Raw genomic sequence first — 19,311 nt, forward strand, 5'->3', positions numbered from 1 at the left:
AAAGACCCTGTCTCTAATTATAGCCCCTTTAGGATGAGGACTTCAACATATGAATTTGGAGAAACGCAATTCAGTACATAGCACCTCCTTCCTGAAGAGGATGACCGGAAACATTGATCTCAATAATAATTTAAAATAACCACAATACAAAGGGCCAGCATTATTTTTTGGTTGATATATACTTTTTTACCTATGATAAAATTTACGTTTCAAAGGTATACAATTCAGTGGTGTTTTTAATATATTCACAGAATTGTTTACCCATCACCACTACCTCATTTTAGAGTATTTTCATCACTCCTAAAAGAAACTCAGTGCCCATTAACAGTCATTTCTCTTTCTCTCCTTCTTCCAGCCCATGGCAACCACAAATCTACTTTTCATCTCTATAAATTTGAGTATTCCGGATTTTCATACAAAAGTTATTATCAAGTATGTGATCTTTTGTGACCAACACTGTTTTAAATGCTTTAAATAGCTCACTTATTTAATCTTCACAATACTCTTATTTCTTTTTTCTTTTTTCAAACTGAGTCTCACTCTGTCACCCAGGCTGGAGTGCAGTGGCATGATCTCAGCTCACTGCAACCTCCACCTCCCAGGTTCAAGCAATTCTGTTGCCTCAGTCTCCCGAGTAAGTAGGACTACAGGCGAGTGCCACCACGGCTGGCTAATTTTTTGTATTTTTAGTAGAGATAGGGTTTCTCTGTGTTAGCCAGGATGGTCTCTACCTCCTGACCTTGTGATCTGCCCACCTTGGCCTTCCAAAGTGCTGGGATTGGGTGTGAGCCAATGCGGCCAGCCTCTTATTTCATATTTTATTATTACTATTCAACAGATAGAAAAACTGAGACGTGGTTTAGTAACTTGACCAAGTCACACATTTCATAAGTGAAAGACCTGGGATTTAAGCCCAGACCATCTGTATTCAGAGTCTGTGATCTGAACCCCAGCACATTTTTTTCCTCATCTAAGGAGATTTATCAAACTTTATCTCCAGCGTGACCAAGGATGGGCAGAAAAGCAACCAGAGTCTGTGGGAAAATAGAATAGCTATGGTTGAGTGAACAATAGTATTATAATACCCTAGTGTAGAGAAGAATCTCAATCTGAAGTGACAGTGAACAAAACATATGCAATTTCTTGGAAGAAAATGGGCTAAACAGAACTATGGTCAATGGTCTAGATGACTAGGGAAAGTTCCAGAATAAAGCGCTATTAAAAATAAAACTGGATTTTGTTTAAGATAGCAAACATATTAGGCCTCTAAGAAGGAAATAACAAAATGGGATTAAATGTGCTTGAGACCATTGGTCAATTATGCTCATGTTGTTAGAGTTGTGTGAGGTGCATTCTGAAGGACACCAAGACCAAAAGAAAGCATAGTAACTTAGAATAATAATAATCATAGCAAAAGGAAAGAGTTTAGAATACTTTTTAATGGTGGAAATACCAGCTCTTGGGTGTGTAGGTCCCTGGAGCCCACCTTATTAGACTTGAATCCTGTATTATAGCAACAGTAATCACACACTCTAATCTCTTAAGAGTGTGTATTATTCAGGGGGCCTTGATTCAATATTTCACTATTGACAGTCTCTGAAAGAGATAGGAGTGTGGGAGCTAGTGAAGGAAGAGAGATGATTAGGGGCAAAGAAGCCAGTTACCATCTGTATTATTTTCCTATTGCTGCTACTGTGGGAGTATCACAAACTTGGTGGCTTAAAATAACACAAATAAATGTATTGCCTTACCCTTACGGAGGCTATAAGTTTGAAATCCTTTGTAATGAGCTAAAGTCAAGGTTTTAGCACGGTTCATTCCTTCTGGATGATCTGGGAGGAAAATCTGTCTCCTGGCTTTTTTCCAGCTTCTAGCGGCTTCCTGTATTCCTTGACGTGTTTCATTTCTCCATTTTGAAAGTGCATTGCACAGATTGGAGCTATAACCTGTGGATGTTAAAAAAAAAGTTGAATGATAAAATAGAAGTTTGTGTGGCCTCTGTATAGCACAGATTGAAGCTATAACCCACGGATGTTAATAAAATGTTGAATGATAAAATAGAAGTTTGCCCAAGCAGATAATCCAGGGTACTCTCCCCATGTTAAGATTCTTAGCTTAATCATATCTGCAAAGTTCCTTTTGCCATATAAATTAATATCCACAGGTTCCAGGGATTGGGCCTACCATACCACCAATCTTCACTGCTCTTCACCTTTCTTTTATATAATGCATACTTTTTATTTTATTTATTTTTTTAGACAGAGTCTCGCTCTGCCACCCAGGCTGGAGTGCATTGGTGCATCTCGGCTCACGGAAACCTCTGCCTTCTGAGTTCAAGAGATTATCCTGCCTCAGCCTCCCTTTCTAGTAGCTGGGACTACAGGAACACACCACCACACCTGTCTAATTTTTGTATTTTTTTTTTCTGTTTTCTTTTTTTTTTTTTTTTATTATACTTTAAATTCTAGGGTACATGTGCATAACGTGCAGGTTTGTTACATATGTATACTTATGCCGTGTTGGTGTGCTGCACCCATCAACTCATCAGCACCCATCAATTCATCATTTATATCATGTATAACTCCCCAATGCAATCCCTCCCTCCTCCCCCGTCCCCATGATAGGCCCCAGTGTGTGATGTTCCCCTTCCCGAGTCCAAGTGATCTCATTGTTCATTTCCCACCTATGAGTGAGAACATGCGGTGTTTGGTTTTCTCTTCTTCTGATAGTTTGCTAAGAATGATGGTTTCCAGCTGCATCCATGTCCCTACAAAGGACGCAAACTCATCCCTTTTTATGGCTGCATAGTATTCCATGGTGTGTATGTGTCACATTTTCTTAATCCAGTCTGTCACAGATGGACATTTGGGTTGATTCCAAGTCTTTGCTATTGTGAATAGTGCCGCAATAAACATACGTGTGCATGTGTCTTTGTAGTAGAATAATTTATAATCCTTTGGGTATATACCCAGTAGTGGGATGGCTGGGTCATATGGTACATCTAGTTCTAGATCCTTGAGGAATTGCCATACTGTTTTCCATAATGGTTGAACTAGTTTACAATCCCACCAACAGTGTAAAAGTGTTCCTATTTCTCCACATCCTCTCCAACACCTGTTGTTTCCTGACTTCTTAATGATTGCCATTCTAACTGGTGTGAGATGGTATCTCATTGTGGTTTTGATTTGCATTTCTCTGATGGCAAGTGATGATGAGCATTTTTTCATGTGTCTGTTGGCTGTATGAATGTCTTCTTTTGAGAAATGTCTGTTCATATCCTTTGCCCACTTTTTGATGGGGTTGTTTGTTTTTTTCTTGTATATTTGTTTGAGTTCTTTGTAGATTCTGGGTATTAGCCCTTTGTCAGATGAGTAGGTTGCAAAAATTTTCTCCCATTCTGTAGGTTGCCTGTTCACTCTGATGGTAGTTTCTTTTGCTGTGCAGAAGCTCTTTAGTTTAATTAGATCCCATTTGTCAATTTTGGCTTTTGCTGCCGTTGCTTTTGGTGTTTTAGACATGAAGTCCTTGCCCATGCCTATGTCCTGAATGGTACTACCTAGATTTTCTTCTAGGGTTTTTATGGTATTAGGTCTAACATTTAAGTCTCTAATCCATCTTGAATTAATCTTCGTATAAGGGGTAAGGAAAGGATCCAGTTTCAGCTTTCTACTTATGGCTAGCCAATTTTCCCAGCACCATTTATTAAATAGGGATTCCTTTCCCCATTTCTTGTTTCTCTCAGGTTTGTCAAAGATCAGATGGCTGTAGATGTGTGGTATTATTTCTGAGGACTCTGTTCTGTTCCATTGGTCTATATCTCTGTTTTGGTACCAGTACCATGCTGTTTTGGTTACTGTAGCCTTGTAGTATAGTTTGAAGTCAGGTAGCGTGACGCCTCCAGCTTTGTCCTTTTGACTTAGGATTGTCTTGGCAATGCGGGCTCTTTTTTCGTTCCATAGGAACTTTAAAGCAGTTTTTTCCAATTCTGTGAAGAAACTCATTGGTAGCTTGATGGGGATGGCATTGAATCTATAAATAACCTTGGGCAGTATGGCCATTTTCACGATATTGATTCTTCCTATCCATGAGCATGGTATGTTCTTCCATTTGTTTGTGTCCTCTTTGATTTCACTGAGCAGTGGTTTGTAGTTCTCCTTGAAGAGGTCCTTTACATCCCTTGTAAGCTGGATTCCTAGGTATTTTATTCTCTTTGAAGCAATTGTGAATGGAAGTTCATTCCTGATTTGGCTCTCTGTTTGTCTGTTACTGGTGTATAAGAATGCTTGTGATTTTTGCACATTAATTTTGTATCCTGAGACTTTGCTGAAGTTGCTTATCAGCTTAAGGAGATTTTGGGCTGAGACAATGGGGTTTTCTAAATATACAATCATGTCATCTGCAAACAGGGACAATTTGACTTCTTCTTTTCCTAACTGAATACCCTCGATTTCTTTCTCTTGCCTGATTGCCCTAGCCAGAACTTCCAACACTATGTTGAATAGGAGTGGTGAGAGAGGGCATCCCTGTCTTGTGCCAGTTTTCAAAGGGAATTTTTCCAGTTTTTGCCAATTCAAAATGATATTAGCTGTGGGTTTGTCATAAATAGCTCTTATTATTTTGAGGTACGTTCCATCAATACCGAATTTATTGAGCGTTTTTAGCATGAAGGGCTGTTGAATTTTGTCAAAGGCCTTTTCTGCATCTATTGAGATAATCATGTGGTTCTTGTCTTTGGTTCTGTTTATATGCTGGATTACGTTTATTGATTTGCGAATGTTGAACCAGCCTTGCATCCCAGGGATGAAGCCCACTTGATCATGGTGGATAAGCTTTTTGATGTGCTGCTGAATCCGGTTTGCCAGTATTTTATTGAGGATTTTTGCATTGATGTTCATCAGGGATATTGGTCGAAAATTCTCTTTTTTTGTTGTGTCTCTGCCAGGCTTTCGAATCAGGATGATGTTGGCTTCATAAAATGAGTTAGGGAGGATTCCCTCTTTTTCTATTGATTGGAATAGTTTCAGAAGGAATGGTACCAGCTCCTCCTTGTACCTCTGGTAGAATTCAGCTGTGAATCCATCTGGTCCTGGACTTTTTTTGGTGGGTAGGCTATTAATTGTTGCCTCAATTTCAGAGCCTGCTATTGGTCTATTCAGGGATTCATCTTCTTCCTGGTTTAGTCTTGGGAGAGTGTAAGTGTCCAGGAAATTATCCATTTCTTCTAGATTTTCTAGTTGATTTGCGTAGAGGTGTTTATAGTATTCTCTGATGGTAGTTTGTATTTCTGTGGGGTCAGTGGTGATATCCCCTTTATCATTTTTTATTGCATCTATTTGATTCCTCTCTCTTTTCTTCTTTATTAGTCTTGCTAGCGGTCTGTCAATTTTGTTAATCTTTTCAAAAAACCAACTCCTGGATTCATTGATTTTTTGGAGGGTTTTTTGTGTCTCTATCTCCTTCAGTTCTGCTCTGATCTTAGTTATTTCTTGCCTTCTGCTAGCTTTTGAATGTGTTTGCTCTTGCCTCTCTAGTTCTTTTAATTGTGATGTTAGAGTGTCAATTTTAGATCTTTCCTGCTTTCTCTTGTGGGCATTTAGTGCTATAAATTTCCCTCTACACACTGCTTTAAATGTGTCCCAGAGATTCTGGTATGTTGTATCTTTGTTCTCATTGGTTTCAAAGAACATCTTTATTTCTGCTTTCATTTCATTATGTACTCAGTAGTCATTCAGGAGCAGGTTGTTCAGTTTCCATGTAGTTGAGCAGTTTTGATTGAGTTTCTTAGTCCTGAGTTCTAGTTTGATTGCACTGTGGTCTGAGAGACAGTTTGTTATAATTTCTGTTCTTGTACATTTGCTGAGGAGTGCTTTACTTCCAATTATGTGGTCAATTTTGGAATAAGTGCGATGTGGTGCTGAGAAGAATGTATATTCTGTTGATTTGGGGTGGAGAGTTCTATAGATGTCTATTAGGTCCGCTTGGTGCAGAGATGAGTTCAATTCCTGGATATCCTTCTTAACTTTCTGTCTCGTTGATCTGTCTAATGTTGACAGTGGAGTGTTGAAGTCTCCCATTATTACTGTATGGGAGTCTAAGTCTCTTTGTAAGTCTCTACGGACTTGCTTTATGAATCTGGGTGCTCCTGTATTGGGTGCATATATATTTAGGATAGTTAGCTCTTCCTGTTGAATTGATCCCTTTACCATTATGTAATGGCCTTCTTTGTCTCTTTTGATCTTTGATGGTTTAAAGTCTGTTTTATCAGAGACTAGGATTGCAACCCCTGCTTGCTTTTTGTTCTCCATTTGCTTGGTAGATCTTCCTCCATCCCTTTATTTTGAGCCTATGTATGTCTCTGCATGTGAGATGGGTCTCCTGAATACAGCAGACTGATGGGTCTTGACTCTTTACCCAGTTTGCCAGTCTGTGTCTTTTAATTGGAGCATTTAGTCCATTTACATTTAAGGTTAATATTGTTATGTGTGAACTTGATCCTGCCATTATGATATTAACTGGTTATTTTGCTCGTTAGTTGATGCAGTTTCTTCCTAGCCTCGATGGTCTTTACATTTTGGCATGTTTTTGCAATGGCTGGTACCGGTTGTTCCTTTCCATGTTTAGGGCTTCCTTCAGGGTCTCTTGTAAGGCAGGCCTGGTGGTGACAAAATCTCTAAGCATTTGCTTATCTGTAAAGGATTTTATTTCTCCTTCACTTATGAAACTTAGTTTGGCTGGATATGAAATTCTGGGTTGAAAATTCTTTTCTTTAAGAACGTTGAATATTGGCCCCCACTCTCTTCTGGCTTGTAGAGTTTCTGCCGACAGATCTGCTGTTAGTCTGATGGGCTTCCCTTTGTGGGTAACCCGACCTTTCTCTCTGGCTGCCCTTAAGATTTTTTCCTTCATTTCAACTTTGGTGAATCTGGCAATGATGTGTCTTGGAGTTGCTCTTCTGGAGGAGTATCTTTGTGGCGTTCTCTGTATTTCCTGAATTTGAATGTTGGCCTGCCCTACTAGGTTGGGGAAGTTCTCCTGGATGATATCCTGAAGAGTGTTTTCCAACTTGGTTCCATTTTCCCCCTCACTTTCAGGCACCCCAATCAGACATAGATTTGGTCTTTTTACATAATCCCATACTTCTTGCAGGCTTTGTTCATTTCTTTTTCTTCTTTTTTCTTTTGGTTTCTCTTCTCGCTTCATTTCATTCATTTGATCCTCAATCGCTGATACTCTTTCTTCCAGTTGATCGAGTCGGTTACTGAAGCTTGTGCATTTGTCACGTATTTCTCGTGTCATGGTTTTCATCTCTGTCATTTCGTTTATGATCTTCTCTGCATTAATTAGTCTAGCTGTCAATTCTTCCTCTCTTTTTTCAAGATTTGTAGTTTCTTTGCGCTGGGTACATAATTCCTCCTTTAGCTGTGAGAAGTTTGATGGACTGAAGCCTTCTTCTCTCATCTCGTCAAAGTCCATTCTCTGACCAGCTTTGATCCGTTGCTGGCGATGGGCTGCGCTCCTTTGCAGGGGGAGATGCGCTCTTATTTTTTGAATTTCCAGCTTTTCTGCCCTGCTTCTTCCCCATCTTTGTGGTTTTATCTGTCTCTGGTCTTTGATGATGGTGACGTACTGATGGGGTTTTGGTATAGGTGTCCTTCCTGTTTGATAGTTTTCCTTCTGACAGTCAGAAGGACTGTCTGTTGGTCTGTTGGAGATTGCTTGAGGTCCACTCCAGACCCTGTTTGCCTGGGTATCAGCAGCAGAGGTTGCCGAAGATAGAATATTGCTGAACAGCGAGTGTACCTGTCTGATTCTTCCTTTGGAAGTTTCCTCTCAAGGGTGTACTCCACCCTGTGAGGTGTGGGGTGTCAGACTCCCCCTAGTGGGGGATGTCTCCCAGCTAGGCTACTCAGGGGTCAGGGACCCACCTGAGCAGGCAGTCTGTCTGTTCTGAGATCTCAACCTCCACGTTGGGAGATCCACGGCTCTCCCCAAAGCTGTCAGACAGAGTCGTTCGCGTCTGCACCGGCCCCCGCTGCTTCCCCTGTTGGTCTTCAGCTGTGCGCTGTCCCCAGAGGTGGAGACTACAGAGACAGGCAGGCTTCCTTGAGCTGCTGTGAGCTCCACCCAGTTCGAGCTTCCCAGCAGCTTTGTTTACCTACTTAAGCCTCAGCAATGGCGGGCGCCCCTCTCCCAGCCTCGCCGCTGCCCTGCGGATAGATCGCCGCAGACTGCTGTGTTAGCAGTGAGGGAGGCTCCGTGGGCATGGGACCCTCCCGGCCAGGTGTGGGATACACTCTGCTGGTGTGCCTGTTTGCTTAAAGCGCAGTATTGGGGTGGGAGTTACCCGATTTTCCAGGTGTTGTGTGTCTCAGTTCCCCTGGCTAGGAAAACAGATTCCCTTCCCCCTTGCGCTTCCAGGTGAGGTGATGCCTCGCCCTGCTTCAGCTCTCGCTGGTCAGGCTGCAGCAGCTGACCAGCACCGATTGTCCGGCACTCCCTAGTGAGATGACCCCAGTACCTCAGTTGAAAATGCAGAAATCACCGGTCTTCTGTGTCGCTCGCGCTGGGAGTTGGAGACTGGAGCTGTTCCTATTCGGCCATCTTGCTCCGCCCCCTAATTTTTGTATTTTTAGTAGAGATGGGGTTTCACCATGTTGGCCAGGCTGGTCTCAAACTCCTGACCTCAAGTGATCTGCCAGCTCCAGCCTCCTAAAGTGCTGTGATTATAAATGTGAGCCACCACACACGGCATAATTTTTAAGGGAATATTTTGATATATCAAATCCTGGGAACAGAGGCGGTGCATACTTCTAGTTTATCATTCAACATTTTATTCGCCAAATATTTAATAACTGTGCCCCAGGTATCCAGAATTTTGTTAGCCTTTGAAGCAAACCTCATAGATATATATTCTTGCCCTCCTGGAGCTCACAGGTTACATCATCCTTTTTACTCAATCAAGTATGTCATCCTGCTCGCTACCTTTTCTGCTAGTATGCAGAATTTATCCTTCCTATTCCAGTCCTCTCTTACTAACTCTAAGACAAATAGGACCAGTATTTGGGGAGGATGAGACAATAAGAGCATTCATTTTAACAAGGAACCTTTGTAACACAATTTGTTAGCATTAAACACCTACTAAGATGATGATTTAAAGTTTTTTTTTATTAGGTTTATATCCCCTAACCTGAGTTGCCTGGGAAAATATTGCAATAGCCCAAGCATGAGTTAAATTTGTTTAGGCACCTAATCTCCTTTGAGTAGGGATTAGTGATTGCATAAATATTTCCCCAAGAAACAGCTGATTCCTGATTGCTGAAAAGTGAAAGTTTTCTTTGCTGCAAGTGCTAAATGACTTAGCATACTCAGATGTGCGAACTGCTTAGACTATCTATCTCTATAGATAGGAGTCTGCTTCCACCTACTGGTTGGAAAATTTCACAATTATCAATACTCTACAGGTAATTTCTACTTGAATCTTTATATTTGTTTCTGATTTGTAGGCATAATGTCAGCTCTTTTCCATGTAAGCCTTCTCCTTCACTCCAAAACCTACCAGATCTCTGTAGGTCTAGCCTTTGGGATCAGTGATGAAACTAGCCAGAATGTTGTGTTTTAAAAAATATTAAGAAGCTACAGATATCCAAGGTATCTGAGAGGACATCAGAAGGCTTAACAAAGTTCATAGCACACAGAATACATGGATAGAGGCCCGAGGAAAACGGGCAGAGTGATCCAAGAAAGTACGGTCACAACTGGAATTTCACAAGACAATTGATTATCAGGAGTTGAGAGCAGGAGGGTACTGTTGTCCAAAGAAAACCTGGGTAATTGTGCCTGGTCTTGGTTATTTCCTGTGGAAGCAAATGATTTCCTAATTCTCTAGGAAAGTTGAAACTTCCAGAAAAAAAAACTATTTTGTTTGCTGCGTTATTGAGCAAATATCTTAAAACTGAGCATTAATTCGGACTTCTATTAGAGAAAATCAATGTCATGCTGGTGCTTTTCAAGGGAGACACATGTTCTTGCCATTTGAGCATAACAAAAAGTATTCTGAGTTTGTGCCCTGAAGAAGTAGAAAGAAATGAGGGATGAAAACTCTAAATCATATGAAATATGCTAAAGGACTCTGTCACTGGTTCTAGTATGAATGTGGTCTACAATCAAGCAAATGCAAAATAAAACAATAGTAGATTCCATTTTGCAACTAATTTTTCAAGATAGAAAAATATATGACTAGTAGATAGGAATTAAGAGGTGCAATTTGTATAAAAAACTGTTATTGATAAAATCTTTCTGGAAAGCAATTTGAAAAGCAAATTGAAAAAAATTGTATACTCTCTGAATCAGTAATTTTGGTTTTAAGACTAGTTTACTGTAGAAGTAATCCCAGATGTATTGAAATAATTGCATAAAAGATACTCCTGATGGTAGTGTATATAATTAGAAAAAGACTATTATAATAGCTACACTGTATTGAATGATCATAATGTTTTTGACATTGTGCTTGGTGATTGACCCTGAAAGCAGGACATGAAGGAGAGAGAAAACAAAAGAGAGGAAAAAAATAATATGAGAGAAATAAGTAATAGAGCATTGCCTAATACCTCTATTTCCTAACAGCCTAGTGACTTGGTATTTCAGAACTTGAAAAAATATAGGTGAAAGGTGAAAGACTTAGAATGGTTTAAGTGAAATTTTGCGGGACTCTGGGGAAAGAAAATGCTCTACCAGCTCAGCCATGGTGAAACTGATAGCCGGAAGTTATGCTTTGCTACATGGTAGTCACTAGCTACAAGTGGCTACTTAAATCTAAACTAAATAAATTAAATGAAACTAAAAATTGAATTTCTTGGTCACCCTAGACATATTTGAAGTGTTCAATAGCTACATGAAGCTAGTTGCTACTGCATTTAAGAATACACTGATACTACATTTTCATCATCTCCGAAAGTGCTATGCCCAGCACTGCCCTAAAGATTCAATAGAGACAGCCTCGAGTAGAATTACTATGCCTTGTTGCTCAATGGAAAAAATTTACTCCTCTATTTTACTTCAATCAGCCTATCCTGTAGACACTTTTTGGTATTTGTCATCACCCGAAACTACTCCAAAAGAATACATTTTTACTTTCCTTCATCTTATTTTCAGTGAATCTTAGTATGTTCTTCTTTCTAATTCATGGGACCTCCAGTCTATTGAGCCCTTCATTCTCTTTCTATTCATTAAGATATTCCTATTCAATAAACATATAATGAAGTATGATGATTCTGTAGTATTTTTTGGTAGATACCCTTTATCACATTAAGAAAGTTTTTTTTTTTTTAAATTTGGGGTACACGTAATAATTTAATATATTCATTTAATTCGTAAAGGTAAAATCAGTATAATTAGAATATCTGTCACCTTAAATACTTGCCTTTTCTTTATGCTAGAAACATTTGAATTAGTCTCTTCTAACTATTTTGAAATATAAAACAGATTACTGTAAATTATAGTCACCCTACAGATCTATCAAACACAAGGTCTTATTTCTTCTATCAAGCTATATATTTCTACCCATTAACCAACTTCTCTATATCTCCTACTTCCCCATACACTTCCTAGAAGTTCATTTCTATTTATAGTTTGCAATTGTTTTCATCATGAGTAGTTAAATTTTATCAAATATTCTTTGTACAACTTTTGAGATAATGTAAGTATAAGGTTTTCCCATTATTCTGCTGATACAGTGAATTAAATGGATTGATTTTAAAATGTTAATTATTTCATTGACGATTTAAAAAAGCAAGTGAACAAAAACTTACCATAAAACTGAAAGAGAAGAGTATTTTCTTAACCTGAATGTACAAACCCCTATAGCTAGCATCATACTTCATTATGGAAGACTGAAAACATTTTCCCTTAAGTTTGGGAACAAGGCAAGGACATCTGCTCTCATCACTTCTATTTTGAGATATGGTAGTCTGGAGATGGCACTGGTGGTTCTGGATAGTACAGGAAGTCAAGGAGTAGGAGTAAAACATATCCAAATTACAAAGAAAGAAGGGCAACTCTTTTTATACAACATGATTATCTACCTTAAAAGTAGATTAAAAGTAGAAATACAGGATCTGATTCCAAGACTTATTATCAATCCGTACTAATGAAAATAGACACAAAATTGAACAAATTAGAAAATGGAACAGAATAGAGAGTCTAGGACACGATCAAAATATTTATGTTTAATGGATATTTTGCAAAAATTCCAAGTCAAGTTTAACAAATAATGCTGAAAAAATTGGATGGCAATAGGCAAAATAAAAACCTTGGCCTTTGCCTTATATCTTCTGCCAAAATTAACTAAAAATGGAGCATAAAGGTAACAAGTAAAATATAAAACCTCTAGAACAACATGGGAAAATCATATTCACTTTCATTTTGGCAGTGCAAACCTTATGTGAAAACCCTCTTACATAGAATACAAAAGGGAAACTGTACAGATAAAATGTATAAGTTGGACTTGCTCTAAATTTTAAACATTTGCTTTTGAAAATATTTGCAAACATACATTCAACGAACATCTTGTTTGAAGACATATAAAAAACACAGCTCAATAATAAGACAAACATACCAATAAAAACAGGGCAAAACTGGCCAGGTGCGGTGGCTCACGCCTGTAATCCCAGCAATTTGGGAGGCTGAGGCGGGCGGACCACGAGGTCAGGAGATCGAGACCATCCTGGCTAACACGGTGAAACCCCATCTCTACTAAAAATACAACAAATTAGCCGGACTTGGTGGCGGGCACCTGTAGTCCCAGCTGCTCTGGAGGCTGAGGCAGGAGAATGGTGTGGACCTGGGAGGCAGAGCTTGCAGTGAGCAGAGATCCCACCACTGCACTCCAACCTGGAAGACAGAGAGAGACTCCATCTAAAAAACAAAACAACAACAACAAAAAGAAAATACTAATCAGCATTGAAGGGAATGAAGTATTGTATCTATGACAATATGGTTGAACTCGGAAGTAATTAAGTTCAGTCAAGCAGAAAGGAGTACCTATTATTTGACGTACCTTAATATAAAATTCTTTAAAATGTAAATTAATCTATAGTGACAAAAGCAGTTCAGTGATCGAGTCTGAGGTGGGTAGTGGTAGGAAGGGACAGAAGAAAACTTCTGGGGTGACCATTATCTTAATTATCTTTGTTTCATGACTGAATGCATATGTCAAAACTCAGTTAATGGTATACATTATGTATGTGCATTTTACTGCATATAAATTGTTCTTCCATGAAATTGTTAATTTTTTTCTAAAACTTTATCTGTACTTGCATATCCTTTGGAAAGCCTTCTCATTTCTCTGAGAGAATGCATGTCTCACATTGAAGACCACAGGGCTAAAGCATTAAAGTATAAGAAGCAAAGAGAGATGCTAATCTCTTTCTGTGTGTCAGACATGTTCAGGATCCATGCAGCTGGCATAACTGACTCATTGATTCAAAATGTCTGTTGTTTCAATAACATAACAAGCACTATACTAGAAAATGATGGAACCAAAAATATGAAGTTCCTGCCATTTTGTTGTTTATATTTACTGGGGAAAAGACAATATACAAACATATTTTATAAACTCATGTAATTTTAAGAGATATGGAGGGGGCAGTAGGGCAAGACATTAAAGAATTACAAATGTTACATTTTTATGTAGGTCAGGGAAAGCATCTGCAAGGCAGCAATGGTTAAGCAGAAAAATAATTGAAGTGATAAATGGACATCTGGAGGCAAAATAGTCCATGTAGAAGGAAGAAGAAGTGTCAAGGACTTGAGGCAGGTATATGAATGAAATGTTTTTTTTGTTGTTGTTGTTGAGACGGAGTCTCGCTGTGTTGCCCAGGCTGGAGTGCAGTGGCGCGATCTCGGCTCACTGCAAGCTCCGCCTCCCGGGTTCACGCCATTCTCCCGCCTCAGCCTCCGAGTAGCTGGGACTACAGGCGCCCGCCACCTCACCCGGCTAGTTTTTTTGTATTTTTAGTGGAGACGGGGCTTCACCTTGTTAACCAGGATGGTCTCGATCTCCTGACCTCGTGATCCACCCGCCTCGGCCTCCCAAAGTGCTGGGATTACAGGCTTGAGCCACCGCGCCCGGCCAAAATGTTTATAGAATATTAAGGAAGTCTGTGTTGCTGGATAGTAATGGCTGAGTAGGAAATATTTGTAGAAAATATTGTCAGAGGGATAAGCAGGGAAAAGATTCTGTAGATTCTTATGGGATGTAGAAAGGACTTGGCTATTTATTCTAAGTAAGCTAGGAAGCCATTGGAAGATTTTGAATAGGATTTTCTTGGAGAATTTCTTTTTTTTTTTTTTTGAGACGGAGTCTCGCTCTGTCACCCAGGCTGGAGTGCAGTGGCGCGATCTCGGCTCACTGCAAGCTCCGCTTCTTGGGTTCACACCATTCTCCTGCCTCAGCCTCCTGAGTAGCTGGGACTACAGGCTCCCGCCACAGCGCCCGGTTAATTTTTTTGTATTTTTAGTAGAGACGGGGTTTCACTGTGGTCTCGATCTCCTGACCTTGTGATCCGCCCTGCCTCGGCCTCCCAAAGTGCTGGGATTACAGGCGTGAGCCACCGCGCCCGGCCGAGAATTTCTTAACGTAGTGTGCATCAGTGTCATGTCTGACTCTTTAGAAAAATGAATTGTTGACTGTTTTCAACTTTTTAATATTATGACCATTGATAAATGGGATAACTGTGTCATATACAATTATAGCCAACTTCCTTACCATTTTAAATATTATTCCAGATTAAATCTTGGTTTTAATATCACTTAGTTGCTATAAGTTGTTTAAAATGGAAATTCAATCTATATATTCCTTTAAAATATTTATTGAGTATCTGCTAGGGGATAGATACTATTCTAGACACAGAGGATACAGCAATGAACAAAAAAAAGAGAAAAACGCATCCTTGAACTTCTAGAGCTTACTCAGTAGTATAAATTTATAGCTGCTGAGGCAAATGAAGGCTGACAATAAACAAAATATGTGAGCAAAAATCATAGTCTGATAAATAATGAGAAAATTTAAGTAGCAAAAAAGGTATATTGCATGTCAGAGGGAGTAATTATTAAAAAATGGTCACAGAAGTCCTCACTGAGAAAGTGTCATTTTTTGTGGGTACTAGAACATGGTGAGGGAGTGAGCTATGCAGCTATTGGGAAAGAACATTTCAGACAGAAAGAACAACAGAATCAAAGATGCTCAGTTTTGGAGGTATACTTTATAGGGCCTTCAGGTTGTTCTTTAGATTTTATGCTAAGCGATGTGGGTAGCCACTGGTGGGGAGGGGATGGGTTTCTGTGCAAAGCAGTGACATGATATGACTTGTTTTGACATGATGACTCTGGCTGCTGTTTTCAGATTTACACAGGGGAGTGAGGTTGGGGAAGCAGGGCTGTGAGAGGTCAGGGGACAAGCTGAGGTACAAGTTTGAGGGTATTGCAATAATTTGGACCAGGGTAAAACTTGTGGAGGTGTTGAAAGTAGTCAGATTGTGGGTATGATTTGAAATTTGAGCCTGATATGAGCATGACCAACAGAGGAATAGGAATTATTTCAATATTTTGCATGTGTATGTACAACTGGAAGGATAGAATTGCCTGTACTAAAATAAGGATATTCCAGGAGGAGAGGTTTGAGAAAGGAAGATGAGGATACCTGTTCAGAAAATGTTAAGTATGAGATTCCTATTACAGATATACAGGGAACTGGTGAGGAGATGAGATAAATCTAAAGTTCAGGAGTAAGTCTTTGGCCACAGATACAAATTTTGAAATTACGAATGTAGAGATGATATTTTAAGACGTGAGACTAGATAAGATCATACACATACACGCAAAAGTTGAATACTGAAATGCTTCAATTAAGAAGCCTAAGAAATGAAAAAAGAAAAAAAAATTAGTAAAGGACACGTAAATGGAGAAGTTAGCAAAAGTTACGAGGCAAACCACAAAGAATAGTTCCCTGGAAAGTATTGCCAGGGGAGGGAATCCTCAGCTCTGAAAAATGCTGTGAATAGTTCAAATGAGATGAGGATCATTGCATGTTGCATTTAGGTAACTTGTGACTTAGGAGGAATAACTCTATTAGGAAGTTGGGGGCAAAAACCTGATAGGTGTGTGTTCAAGAGAGAATGTGAGGAGAGAGATTGAAAACAAGAATTATAAATGAGACTTTTTTTTCTGTAAAAATTGCACAGAAATTGGGCAATATCAATATAAAGAGTGGAAGCCAAAGAGAGATGTTGAGAGATGGGAAAATGACAGCGTCCTAACCTATTGCTGGGGATATTTCTTTAGAAAGGGGAAAGTGATATCCTTGCCAACACAAGGAAAGGAGGCAATCTGATACACAAGTGTAGGTTGGCCTTAGCTTACACATGGACATTCGTCAAGGTGGAACATGTGTCACTAAAGCTATTCCTATATAGATGTGGTCCAGGGAGTTTTTGGAAGGTTTCTTCTTTATTTTTGGCAGTTAAATAGGTCATCAGCTGAAGGTAAAGACAGGAAACCACATGTTAGAATTTTGAGGAGTGAGATGAAGGTACAAAACAGTTACTCAGAAAACGAATGACACGGATTAGAAAAAAAAAAACAAAAACAAAAAACAAAAAACAACTTGACTTTTAGGCAAAATAAAAGGTCAATTTTGGCTTCATGATAATAAATTTAAAGTCAGCATGGTTGCTGGATTTTCTTCAGCTCCATCCACTCCGTGGGTGAACAGGCAGAAAGAGATAAGAAACAGTGAAATCTGTGGCAAAATTAACCTATAGATTATAGATATTAGTCAGTGAAAGCATTGTTGTATCCAGGGTACTACTGAGTGTGAGCTAGAAAGATAGGCCGTAGTGCTCCATTCCTTGAAACTGATATTAAGGAGGGCTTGCTGTTATTGATGTGTGAGCTAGAAAGATAGGCAGTAGTCCTCCATTCCTTGAAACTGATATTAAGGAGGGCTTGCTGTTATTGATATGGTGATGTCTACGATATGTCCATAAGACTAAGTGGAAGGTAAGATCATTGGAGAAGAGAGGGTTAAAAGAAAACCAAGTAGTTAGAGAATTAAAACGATTATTTTCATGATCATTGAAATCACCAATAATTAAAACAGAAGTAATATTTTGACAGATTTCCTTTGAACCAAGCACTAAAATTGTTGTGAAGTGAGTGAGAGTGATTGAGGATTTGTTCGTGATCTCAAGAAGAAGAATAAATGGTAGAATCTTTTGATATGAGATTCAAAACTATAAATTCTGAGGTTAAAGGGTGGGAAAATGAGAAGAAGGTAGCAAAGTAAGGCAAATTGGAAACCAGTCGTCTGGTTTGGAGCAATATGGAACATAAAGCAACCCACATTTATCACGGCTGCAGAAGAGGCAGCGAAGGGCCAAGTTAGAGTTAGGGAAAAACAGAAACAGAATAACTCTTACAAGAGGCTGAAAGTATGGAGAATTTAATTCGTTATTAGTTATGCATTCCAGAAAGCTCAAGAAAAGAGTTTTGGCTCAGGATTGGGAGAGAGATAGGAGACGGGAGCAAAAGCAAAAATGTGCATAGCCACGCTGGGATTAGACAAGAGGTGATGAGTGATCAGGAATTTCCTACCTTTTTTTTTTTTTGAGATGGAGGCTCACTCTGTCACCCAGGCTGGAGTGCAGTGGTGTGATCTTGGCTCACTGCAACCTTCGCCTCCCAGGTTCAAGCGATTCTCCTCCTCAGCTTCCTGAGTAGCTGGGATTACAGGTACGTGCCACCACATCTGGCTAATTTTTTGTATTTTTAATAGAGAGAGGGTTTCACCGTGTTGGCCAGGACGGTCTCAATCTCGTGACCTCGTGATCCACCTGCCTCAGCCTCCCAAAGTACTGGAATTACAGGCATGAGCCACCGCACCTGGCGCCTACCTTCTTACGGTGGTGACTGCCAGTAAGAGAGATAATTGCCATAAGATTAGATGGCAGAACTAATGATGCCAGAACTTTGACCATTAGTGGGTATGGAGACATAGGGGTTCTTTCCAGGGAGTGCAGCTTTCTGTAATTACCTCTTGACCAGCTAAGGAAAGTGAGGTGAGTAGGCAATGGCAGGTCTGCTCTGAGCCTGAAGTCTCCTTCTTGGGATATGCACCCAGTACCCATCTGAGAGTCTGAGACTAAACACTATTAGGAAAAATTGCTGGGGACATGTCTCAGAGACTTGACTTTTACTCTTTTAATATGAATTAACTGTTTTAAAAATTGACAATATGCAAACTCCACACAATGACTCTATTTAGGTATCGAATCTATAATGTGCGAGGTACTAGGTGAGGCAGTTTACAGAGAGCAAATCCTTATCACAACTATAGCCTTCCCACTTAATGGATGAAAGCATTGATGCTTAGAATGGTGAAACAACCTACCGAAGTTTATACTGCTGTCAAGTAGCAGAGACATTGGTATCAAAGTTTATCAGACTTCAAAGTCCATAATATTTCATCAGAACTGTGATGATTATTGCAACAACAAACATAAGCAGATGGTTTTAAACAAATTTGGAGTTCTATTGATCCCTGGCTGTTAGCATAATATTTATATTGAGAAAAGTGTTGCAATGTCTTTCCTCTGATCACTCTTATTTTTTCCACAAGTCCCACAAACAGGGAAGTCTAATTACTTATGTAGGAAGGAGAAAGGGCACAGAGAAGGCTCTTTGACTTCTGAAAACATTCCAGAATTTTACCACTGATAGCTTTAGTTCAGGAGTTAGAAAGTTTCTCAGTTAATTTGTACTATTTTATCTTCATTCTATGCACATATTTGTCCCAAATGAAATTGATGAATGAAATGGACGCGTGACGAGAAAACCATTAGCATGAGAACACCCAAACTGTCTTTCTACTCTGAATAAAAGAAAAGCCATAAAATTGATAATAAATGTTTAGTATCTCTGCTATAAGGGTTCTCAAAAGCTGACAGTATGTAAAAATTATTCTAAGTGCTTATTTAAAAACATAATCTCCGAACTCCTGAGTCAGAATCTCTTGGGTATGGGGCTGAACGGCACTTTTGACAAAGGCTCCCCAGTAGATTCTGACTCAACAGAGGGGTGTTCGGGAGCCTACTTCTAATTTTCCCTGCCCCAGGTCTACATTTCAGTGTTCCCCACATTTTCTAATCCTTCTCTCCCTCCACACTCTGGTTCCTTTCATTGTTCTAATACTTCCATGAATTAACTAGGTGTATAACTAATCTAGGCCAGGTGTGGGGTGTTCATGCCTGTAATCCC

Source organism: Rhinopithecus roxellana, chromosome 10 (genome assembly GCF_007565055.1).
Source record: "Rhinopithecus roxellana isolate Shanxi Qingling chromosome 10, ASM756505v1, whole genome shotgun sequence".
Classification (NCBI taxonomy): Eukaryota; Metazoa; Chordata; class Mammalia; order Primates; family Cercopithecidae; genus Rhinopithecus; species Rhinopithecus roxellana.